Source organism: Manis pentadactyla, chromosome 18, assembly GCF_030020395.1.
Source record: "Manis pentadactyla isolate mManPen7 chromosome 18, mManPen7.hap1, whole genome shotgun sequence".
NCBI lineage: Eukaryota > Metazoa > Chordata > Mammalia > Pholidota > Manidae > Manis > Manis pentadactyla.
The window spans coordinates 30,614,951-30,625,112 of NC_080036.1; the positions used below are offsets into that span (position 1 = coordinate 30,614,951).

At 54.5% G+C, this 10,162-nt stretch overlaps 1 protein-coding gene across 1 annotated transcript in view; it reads right to left on the reverse strand.

The window, feature by feature from the left end:
* Nucleotides 1-1,873, reverse strand: part of CEMIP (cell migration inducing hyaluronidase 1) — a 261,072-nt gene extending 259,199 nt beyond the window's left edge. The window contains exon 1 of the mRNA XM_036916119.2: nt 1,698-1,873. The gene's annotated coding sequence lies outside the window, so the exon portion shown is untranslated. The remainder of the gene's footprint in view (nt 1-1,697) is intronic.
* Between the last annotated feature and the right edge of the window lie 8,289 nt (nt 1,874-10,162).

Below are 10,162 nucleotides of genomic sequence, written 5' to 3' on the forward strand. Positions count from 1 at the left end.
GAATCTAGGCGGCTCAAGAGGAACCTTTGAAACCTTCTTTAAGAGTTGTTACCCACCTTCCAGGAAATGATTACGAATGCAAATACATGCAAACATATTCTCTGTAAAGGGGTTCTCTTTGATTCTTATCCATTCTGCTGCTGTAACTGTGAAACTGATACATCCTCCCCAAACCATGCTTACTAAAGAATGTAATAAAACGGAACATGACCCTATGCCTTGCACAGAAAGCAGTTTAAGCAGGGTCCATAACTAGGTCTGGCATTATCTCACCGCCTCAGTGGGTTGCTCAGGTGTTGCACATTTACAACACCTGAGGGGCCCCTGGGGCTACAGAAAAGCCAGGGCTGTCCCCCCGTGACACCATTCCTGCACAGAGCTCAGCTGCAGGCTAGTCTAGGACCCGGCCACAAAGCCAAGGTCCCTTATCTTTCTGAGTGGCTCCTGTCTCCTCGGCACAGGACACAGAGGGCTCTCGCTGACTGGCCGTTCTTCCCCTCCCGTCGTGCGCCCCAACGCCCTGAGCTTGGGAGGAGAGCGCGCGACTTCCCGGGAGACCCAGGGCCACAGACCCGGCGTGGAGGAAGCGGCTGGGAGCTGTCCATGGTGGCGCGTCGCCTGGGCACACAGAGCCGCCGGCTCCCCGCCCTCGGGCGCGCCCGGGCTCTCTCCAGACCGCGGAATGGAGAGACGCGCTCCCAGGCTCGCCATCTCCGGGATGGGCTGCAGCCAGGCACTGGTTCACACATCAAAAGATTGGTTTAAAAGGGGAATTCTCACCTGTGGGCAGCGCTGGCTGCACGGAGCGGGACTCAGGATTCAAACCCGGCAGCTGGCGGCGCGCCGGGGACGGAGTAGCGTTGGACCCTCGCGGACGGCGGCGGTCGCTGGGAGCGAGTCTGCGGTTGGGGACCTCGGGCGCACGGAGCGTCTTTCTCAAGAATACAGGGTCCCGCCGGCGCCCGTCCAGACCGTCTCTGGCTCTCGTTCCCAGGGCAGGAGACCTAGCCACAGCCCTGGCTTGAGCTCAGCCAGGTCCTTGCCTTTCCTCGCAACCTAATTTGACCCTTCGTGGAGCCGACGTCCCTTGCCAGGGACCACCAAACTTCCTTCCAGTGGTGCCAGGCTTGGACTCGCAGTCGGAACATCAGCAGGGGCGCTCGTGTCATCTGATAGGCAGTGGCCGCCCCCAGGCCCCGGGCCAGCTCGCGCCGGGTGCCCAGCCCTGGCCCGGAGTGCGCGGGCAGGGAGGCAGAGGGGCGTCCAGAAGGAAGACCCCCGCGTCGCGCCCGAGCAGCGGGGCTCCGACCTGTTGCCGGGCTCACGCCCACTGACTGGTGCGCAGCGCGAGTCGGCCCCTGCCCGCCCGACTCCTCGGCCTGACCCTGTGCTGGGCGAGCTGCCCGAGCCGTTCAGACCCGGGGGGAACCTCGGCAGGGCAGGACGCGCTCCGGACCCCGGCGCCCTGACACCTGCCGCCCGCCAAAGACCCCACTATCTCGGGGAAACCTCACGGGGGCCAACGACAGGCGCTGTGCCCACAGCCCGACGTGGACAGACCGGCAGAGGCGGACCGCACAACCCATAGAGGACAGACAGACAGAGCCAGGGACGGCGGCGTTTACCCTGGGACGGGCGGAGGCCCCGGACCCTGTCCTGCCCTCCCCTCCGAGGCGCAGCGCCCGCGGCCCCCTTACCTCGGCGAGACGCCGCCGCACCTGGCGACCAGGAGCGCAGAGCCGGCGTGGACACTGGACGTGGGCCCGCGGGTGGCCGCTGGCTCGGGGAAAGGGTCGCGCTCAGCCCCGCCGTCCGCGCGCCCGCCGCCGGCTCCGGTGCCCCGCGCCGCGCTCTGCCCGCGCGCTCCAGCCGCCAGCCCGGCGCGACTTTTATAGAGGCGGCCCGGCCGCGCCGCAGGCTCCGCCCCGGCCCCGCCCCCCGCCCCCCGGCCCGCCCCCCGCTCCCCGCGCCCCGGCGGCCCCGGGCGGGCTCTGGCGGCCGCGCCGGGAGGCGCACTCGGAGCCGGGAGCTCGGGGGGCCGCGCCGGAGCCGCCAGGCGGGGGCGCCGGAGCCCGGGACTCAGCCCCGCGGCTGCGGAGGGCGCCCGGGGCACGTTGGGGCCGGAGGGACGCGGGGCACGAACCCACCGGCGTCCAGCGGCTTCCCCCCCCCCCGGGGAAGAAAACCGCCCTGCGCCCCCGCGAGACGAGGGTGGGGCTGCTAAGTGTCGGGATCTTCTCTCCAAACCTATAAAAGAGGGGCCGTAGAAGGAGGTCCTGGGAGGGGGACCTAGCAGCCCCTCCGTCAAAGGGACCTGGCTTTGCGACCCGAGCCCAGTGCACCGGTTATGTGCCCGCGGCCCAGCCCTAAGCTCTGGGGACAGGCTCCACGGCGGGAGGACGGGCACTGGGATGCGTCCTCTCCGGGCGCAGGGCGGTTTAAACCGGACAGGGCGCCGAAGTGCAGGGACATGGCCCAGCGTGCGCGCTCAGGAAGTCAGAATCCTTGCCTGCGGCGGGGGCTCTGTACCCCCAGCCGGGCCGGCCAGGGTCCGCAATTGTCAAAGCATGTGGGACAACTCTAGGTGTTCCCCTCCCGGAGGAAACAGGGCCAGTGGAAAGAGCCCAGAACCAGTCTCCCGGGGCACCCAGACTCCACTCTCAACTCTGCCCCTAACTTTCTGTGTGACCCAGGGCCACCTCCTCCCCCTCTCTGGGACTCTGTTGTTGGTACAACGAGGGCTTCCATACCAGCTCCCACCCCTTCCTCTGCCCTGGAGCTTACAGCTCAGCCCCCTCCCCTGGTTAACGGGGGTCCTGCTGGAATACACCTTTCTCTTCCTTCCAGCCAGTGACCTGTGAACAGGCACTCCCGGGCAGCGCCCCTTCTAGACAGGACATACCAGCTCCCCCAGCCCACATCCAGGTTTGGGGGCTAAGCTAGAGTCCGGAGCTGGCAGAGTGTGCGTCCATGCTGTCTGGGCTGGGACGGAAGTCTTGATTACCTGGCTAAACTAGGCAAGCCCCATATTTCCTCTCTAGACCTTTCCCAGAGAGCTGGCCTTGACCCTCACTGGGGTCAGTTCCCAGGATTCCCAGCCCTTCCTCGACTCCTTGGGGGGTTAGGAGCTGGGGCCTGCGACAGGCCTCTCTCCCCACCTTTCCTTCCCAGCAGACTTAGATGGAAACCACTCAAGCCCCCCTCCCCACATTCCATAATTCCTGGCTCCTTTCCTTTCTGGTAGGGGCCCCCAGCCCCCAGCACCCACAAACATTTGGAGGATCCTGAGCATTTGGCCCAAACGGAGAACGGTCAGCCTGAACCGGGAGCGATTTCCCCCTCTCCCATCAGTACAGAGCAGATCTGGGGCCTGCAGGGCATGAGCTGTCCGGCGGGAGGCCGGCTCGGCTCCAGCGGCATCTGAGAGATGAAACCTTAAAGGAGGACCTGTCTGGCGACGGAGTCTGAGAAGTGCTTAGTCACGTTTCCTCAAAGCACAGAAACACCCAGCGCATTCCTCTGGTGTCCAGTTTTATCACAGACCAACACCCAGGGGTACAGGCAAGCTGATGAATTACAGGCTCCACGTGTCCAAAGCCAGATTCTTCAGCCAGAGCCCCATCCGTTATGTCCACTCAGCACTATGTGATGGACGGGGTGTGCCTGGGGCATTCCTGTTTTGATGAATGTTAACAACATTCCTCTGGTGGGATTACTACCCATGCATCCCTCAACCCAAGGTCTTGAATACTGATACAGGCGCTGATCGAGGAAGGCTGTGCTGGTTTTCTGGTCCTTGTCAGAATCGCCCAACAGACAGTCTCCAGACAGAGAGGAAATGCTCTTCAAAGGTGTGACCCCACCCAGAAAGCCTGCCCTTCCCCACGTGCACTTGCCCCCCAGCCCGCCTTCCTCGGGCGGCATGCAGCCCCCTCAGCCGCATCCCTGTGTGGTGCTTCTGCCCCCGTATGCTCCCTGCTGCCATAGGCAGCCCGCGTCTGGCGCTGGCAGTCAGCCGGCAGAATCCAAGTCTGCCCCTTAGAGCAAGAGTCGCCACACTCCACCTGCCGACCAGCCAGCCAGGGGGCCCTGCCCCTGAGCAGCCGGTCCGTGTGACGTTTGAAAGGTTGGCCACAGTGCAGCTCTGTCCCCCAGGCCTCCAGACCTGGTTGTCCTAGGAGAGCAGCCAGTAAGCCTGAGGAGAGGGTGAGCATGGGGATGTAAGAAGCAGGAAGCAGCTGGAGTAAGGGGCAAGGGGCCACCGGCGGGACCATCCCGAGCAGAAAACCTGAGGCGACCCCGGGAGGCTCACGAACAGTGGGCATGCTTAACGTCCACCAACAGGGGTCGCCCTTGGACGCCGAGCCTAAAGCTGGCATCTGGAAAGGGAAATTCCCAGCCCTGCGCCCTGGGGCCAGATTTCCAGGGCCAGTAACTGCTCAGTTCCTGTTTGTTGGGTGCACTTGAGGTTGTCCAGCTGAGCAGAGACAAGCCCTCAATTTTTCTGGTGAGTGGAAGTCTGCACTGGAATTTGGTTCAGGAAGTTCTAGAACACTGGCCAAGCAGTTGGGGGTCTGAAAATGGTTTCTACATCTTCCTCTTCAAACTCACCATTGCCACAGACATTCTTTCCTGTGTTTTTTTAATATCTAAAATACATGTGTTCATGTGTGTGTACTGGACGCTTTCATATCACATATTTCTCTTTCCTAAATGCAAAACTCATGTGTTTTCCTTCCACCCCTCCCCCAAAAAACCTTGAAAATCCAGGAAATGAACAAAAGGGAAATCACCAAATTGCAATTTGCTGTAGATTGGTATGTAGATTACAAAAACCTTGGAAAAAATATAGAAAAGCACAAAGGAAAAATGTCCTTTCCTCTCAAAGATCATCTCTGTTATTATAGAGATCCAAGTATTTTCCCATATGTAAATTACATATATAGGTGCACAAGCATACAGGTATATAAGCATTCCATAAATATCCAGCGTTCAGCCCCAAATCCTCCTCCCCAAGATCACACATCCCGGGAAGGCAGGAGCCAGGTCTCGCAAGTTCGGCCCTTGGCTCACAGCAGCTTCTAGAGCCTCCGACATAGAGCCAGTACATAGGAGGCATTTATACTATGAGTGAATACACAGAGGAGCACTTTCAATTAGAATTAATACCTACACATACAGTTCATGGAAGAAGAAACCCGAATGGTTCATAAGCATTTGAAAAGGGGCTCAACTTTGCACATAAATAAATGTAAATTAATACTGCGTGGGCATACAGATCAGAGTGGCAAAATTCCAGAAGTTTGATGATACCAACTTTGTAGGAGGATGGGGTGGGGTGAAGGTGTGGACAGATCCTTGCCTCATACGTTGCTCACAGAAGCTTAAATTGGTACAACCTCGGAGGGCAGTTTGCATAGATCCACGAGAATGTGCATAACATCTGACTCACAATTCCAGATCTAGGAATTTATTTGCACTATGTGTGAAATGACACGTTGAATGTTATACATTGCAATAAAAAAAATGGAAACAGCCTAAATGCCTAGTAGTAGGGCTAATTAAAAATGACGTTACATCTATACAGTGAAATACTCTGCCACCATTTTTAAAAAAGAATAAAGATACATTTTATGTACTAAAATGAAAAATTAAAGTAAAAAGTGGGAAGTGTGGGGCTCAGGCCTGGTGGTGGGCTCTTAGCAGTGGGGTTAAGGGTTAAGCGACCTTGAGCGAAGGAAGCTCGGTCGCTGGGGCGAGCCTGTGACCGGCCTCCGGAAGCGCGTGCACTGACCAGAGGAAGCTGCCACTGCAGGGCTGGGACAGCTTTAAACCTGTTCTCCTGGTTCCTTGTTATTATGGCTAAAGAACAGGTCTTATCTGGAACAGGGAGTATAGGAACTATTCCACGTAGGGTCCCTTTTTTATTTAAATGCCAAATAATCCAGCTCAGAGATTTTCAAACTTTAACATGAATCAAATCACGCCCTTAGGGCTTGTTCAAACAGGCTTCTGGGTCCTGCCCCTGGGCCCCAGAGTTTCTGATTCAGGACTAGGAGGGGTGCCGAGAGGATGCACCTTCACCCAGCTCCCTGGTGGCACTGACCGACCCTGCTCGTCCAGGGACCACGCTTCAGAATTTCAGCCCAGTGCAATGGCATCTGTGCTCAATTATTTGTTGGCTAAAAAAGTACTTAATACAATACGACACTAGTTAGTCTAAGAATTCAGTCAGTGAATTTGTAAAACGGCTACTCACAGCCACACCGATATACAGTAAACATGTAGAAAAAACATAACACTCACTCCTAGGCCAGATATTTCCCCAGGAATCCCAGGCTTGTGACTCTACGTCTGTAGCAGATTGTGATTTGGCAAATGAAATTTTCTGAGCAAGGTATGGGCCACGTCAACAAACAGTTGTAATTAGAAAATACAGGAGGCAAGCAAGTTTCAAAACAATGGGTCTGTGATGTCAGTGTGTGAGAGGGAAGAGTGACTAGAGAAATTCTCCTTCATATAATGATATATAACTTCTCTCCTTCACATCATGCTCCTCTTTATGTCCATTTAAGTGCAGGGTGATGTCATATCATTCTGGTTCTTTAAAGACAAACCGTTTTGCTGCTCTTCAGAAGGAAAGTCAGCTACACTCTGGGGTGGGGCCACTCACGGTAAATGCATGGAAGAGAAATGAAAACACTCTCTGTGTTTCTCAAGATAACACATTTTTACAAAGAAAATTCTTACTAAAGAAAAAAAACCTCCAAGGGTTACTATTATACACGAAGCCACTGCTCTGTGCAGTACGGGGCTGTGTAGATTCAGCACCTACTGAATGAATGATGCCATTTACACATACACTCCGAGGGGCTTTCTACGAGTGTGTCAGTGTGGAAAATTCTTTCAGTAGAGAATAAAATTTCTATTTCTCCAGATTATGCCAGTGGGTATTTATTGAGAGCTCAGTACATTCTAGAATTACATAATGCTCACATTATATATTATGAGGTAAGTACTAAATCTTATTTTATGGGTGAGGAAACTGAGGCATAGAGAGATTAACCAGAGTTCCCGTGACACGCAGCTGGCAGCGGGAGGCTGGCCGAGGGGCACCCTGGGAGCTTGCTGCACCTGCTGGCCATGCTCCCGTAGATGCCTGGAGACTTGACTCTCCTGATGGCTTTCTCAGGAAGTTCCTGCTTCCTTAATATTAGGATTTTTTTTGGTCACCTGTCTGTTGTCTGTTTCCCTTCTTGGAATGTAAGCCCCAAGAGGAGAGGGGCCTCGTCTGTTCACTACTGCACCCCGAGAACCCAGAGAGTGTCTGCGGTCATAAATAAGCATTTATTGAATGAATGAATTCTGTATATCAGTCGGCTTGATACATGAGATCTGATCAAAAGAATGGCCACCATATTTTGTTTCTCCTATTGTCCACTAATTATGTACCAAGGGGTCTTATTCTTAAGGAAACACCCCCGAGTCCTGCACTGGAAGGGACAGAGGTCATGTTTAAGGTGACATCAGGCATCTTTCCTTAAATTACTCTGAGAACTTGCTGGCACTGGCAGGGCTGAATGCCAAAGTCCCTTCCTAACTGGGGACCAGTCTGTCAAGGGGTCACTTCAAGGAGTGGGGCTAGTGAAACAAGGGAGCTAGCAAGACTCTTCACCTTTTTACTACACATATGCTGCACTGTTTTGACTTTTCCCCCATAAGCATATATCATTTTTGGAGTGAAACATAAAACAATAACCGCTATTAAAAGAAGAATTGTAAGGCAGGGATTGGAAACTATAGTCCCAGGGCCACATCTGGCCCTCCACCTGCTTTTATGAATCAGGTTTTCCCAGGATGAGGCTGCAGAACGACGGTGGCAGAGGTGAGACAGGAGGCCACGTGGCCCACAAAGGCAAGAACATTTACTATTGGACCCTTTATAGAAAACATTTTCTGGCCCTTGATCTAAAACCATTTGTTAAAATTCCCTTACAGGTTTTATTTTCACCGCAGAAACAAGGCCCGGGGAAACCAGTTAACAGCCCTGGGTCCCTCCTGTGGGCAACGTAGGTAAGCAATGGCTGGGGCCCCAGGGAGTCAGCAGCTTACAGGCCTTATTCTGCGTGCAGAGAACCTAAGATGCTGCTCAGCTAAGAGGGAAACAAACCATTCACATCATTTCTAGGAATGCAAATGCCTGTTTGTATGTCTGACCATCCTTAGGAGGGTTGGGGGTCTGGGGCTTCGTCTGGGGCGGGATTGCAGGCTGACTTCCCCGCGTGGTTTGCCCTCATCCGCCTGGTACCACTCTGCGCCTTACACGCTTATTGCATGAGTGGCTGTTGACCCACCACCGCTAGAACGGAAGCTTTACGAGATCAGGGATGCAGTAAGCATGCCTGATGTATACGGAGCGAGACACTCAGCCCACGAGATATTGGTGCTATTGGAGCTGATGTGTTTATCAATTTCTTCTTGAGATATTGAGGGAAAAAAAATTAATGTATTTTGAGTGTCCTCATTAAAGAAGTAATACAGCAAAAAACCCCACAAAAAACCATAAGTAAAATTAAGACTATCTCTCCACAAATGATGATGTGCAGCCTATGAAATAAAGAATTAGTGTCCAGATTATATAAATAATACCATGAACAAGAAAAAAGATATAAATCTATGAGGAAAGGGGGCAAGAGTTGTGTGCAGACACTTTTCTGGGGAGAACAAACGAACAGCTCCCGTTCTGGGGAGGTTGCATACTCTCAGGCGTAAGCTGGGATGTCCCATTTCACACCCACGGTTTACAACAGGCCAAAATTCCCGCCGGAGGATGCCAAGTACGGAGGCCTGGAACATTCCCCGGTGCTGGCCCTCTTCCTTTGCAGACGGCTTGGTACCAAGTATTGACCCTGAACACACAGATGCGTGGTTCAGAGGCACCCCAGGGGGGGTCCTGGCCAGCCTTACTTGGAGGCTCCTTACAAACAGTGTCCAGGGGCCTGCCACGGACCTTCAAAGTCCAAGGCTGTAACCCCTGGGGAGCTTCAGAAAGCCCAGTAACTCAGGCTGCACCCGGACCCGTGGAATCAGAATCTCTGAGGGGGGGACCCGGGCACTGGTGTTTCAAAAAGTCAGGTAATTCCAACACGTCACCACAGTTATGGAGCAAAAACCTCTCTCACAGCATGAGATGGACAAAAATATCTTTACTAGAAAAGCTCTGGAAGACCACGCGAACGCCTCCCACCAGCAGATCACACACACGCGCACTCGCAGCAAATGAACAGCAGTCCAGGGCCCGGCCACGGGGGAGCAGGGTGTGGAGGCAGGGGCGGGAGACTCGGGGACAGTGGGGAGAAAGTGGATTTGGTAAAGTGAGGTCTTGGTAATTTCTATTTCTTTGGTTCAATAGCAGGAGTTCATTTTTCCCCCTTATGCTATAAAAATATGCTTTATGCACAGTTTTGGATAAAATTTTTAAATTACAGGCACATCCTGAGGGCATCTTCCGTACAGCTCTCCTGGGCCCTTCATAAGCACTGCTAACCACTGCCCAGGCCTGCTGAGCTGGTCTTCCCTCCTGGTGGAGGACACCCACCCTCTACACACCTGGCTGTCTTCCAGCCCGGGGGTCCTGTCTCACTCCAGGACCCACCTCGGAGAGTTCCGGGTGGGCTCAGGAGCTACCTGGGCCTCACCTGGGAGCCCAGAGAAGGGAGCTCTGGGGGGAATTCGGAGTGGAGACGGCACCTGCGCACGCCTGGGCGCCCCGGGGCCCGTTTCCACCACACCCAGAGGAGCCAGCCAGGGCCAGGTGTGAGCAGGCTGGGGGCGGCCAGTGGCAAACCGTTCAGCCGCACAGTAATGATTGACAGTGTGGCGAGGGGCACGCACAGGGTAGACTGTCTTAACGTGGAGTTCACAAAGTATTTCCTGTTTCGTTCGAAATCCAGACCTCGGCCAGGCAATCCATTTAAGGAGCGGGTCCCTTTTCTCTCTGAATGAATCTGTAAGTGATCCTTATGGGCAATAAAAAAGCATTTTTGCCTACAGATTTTCATGTGATGCCCCCATGGCGGTGCGATAGGCATTACTACCATGTCAGAGCCCTTAAGGGAACAGCCCAAGGTCACACGGTTCCTGTGGCACAAGAGCTGGCAGC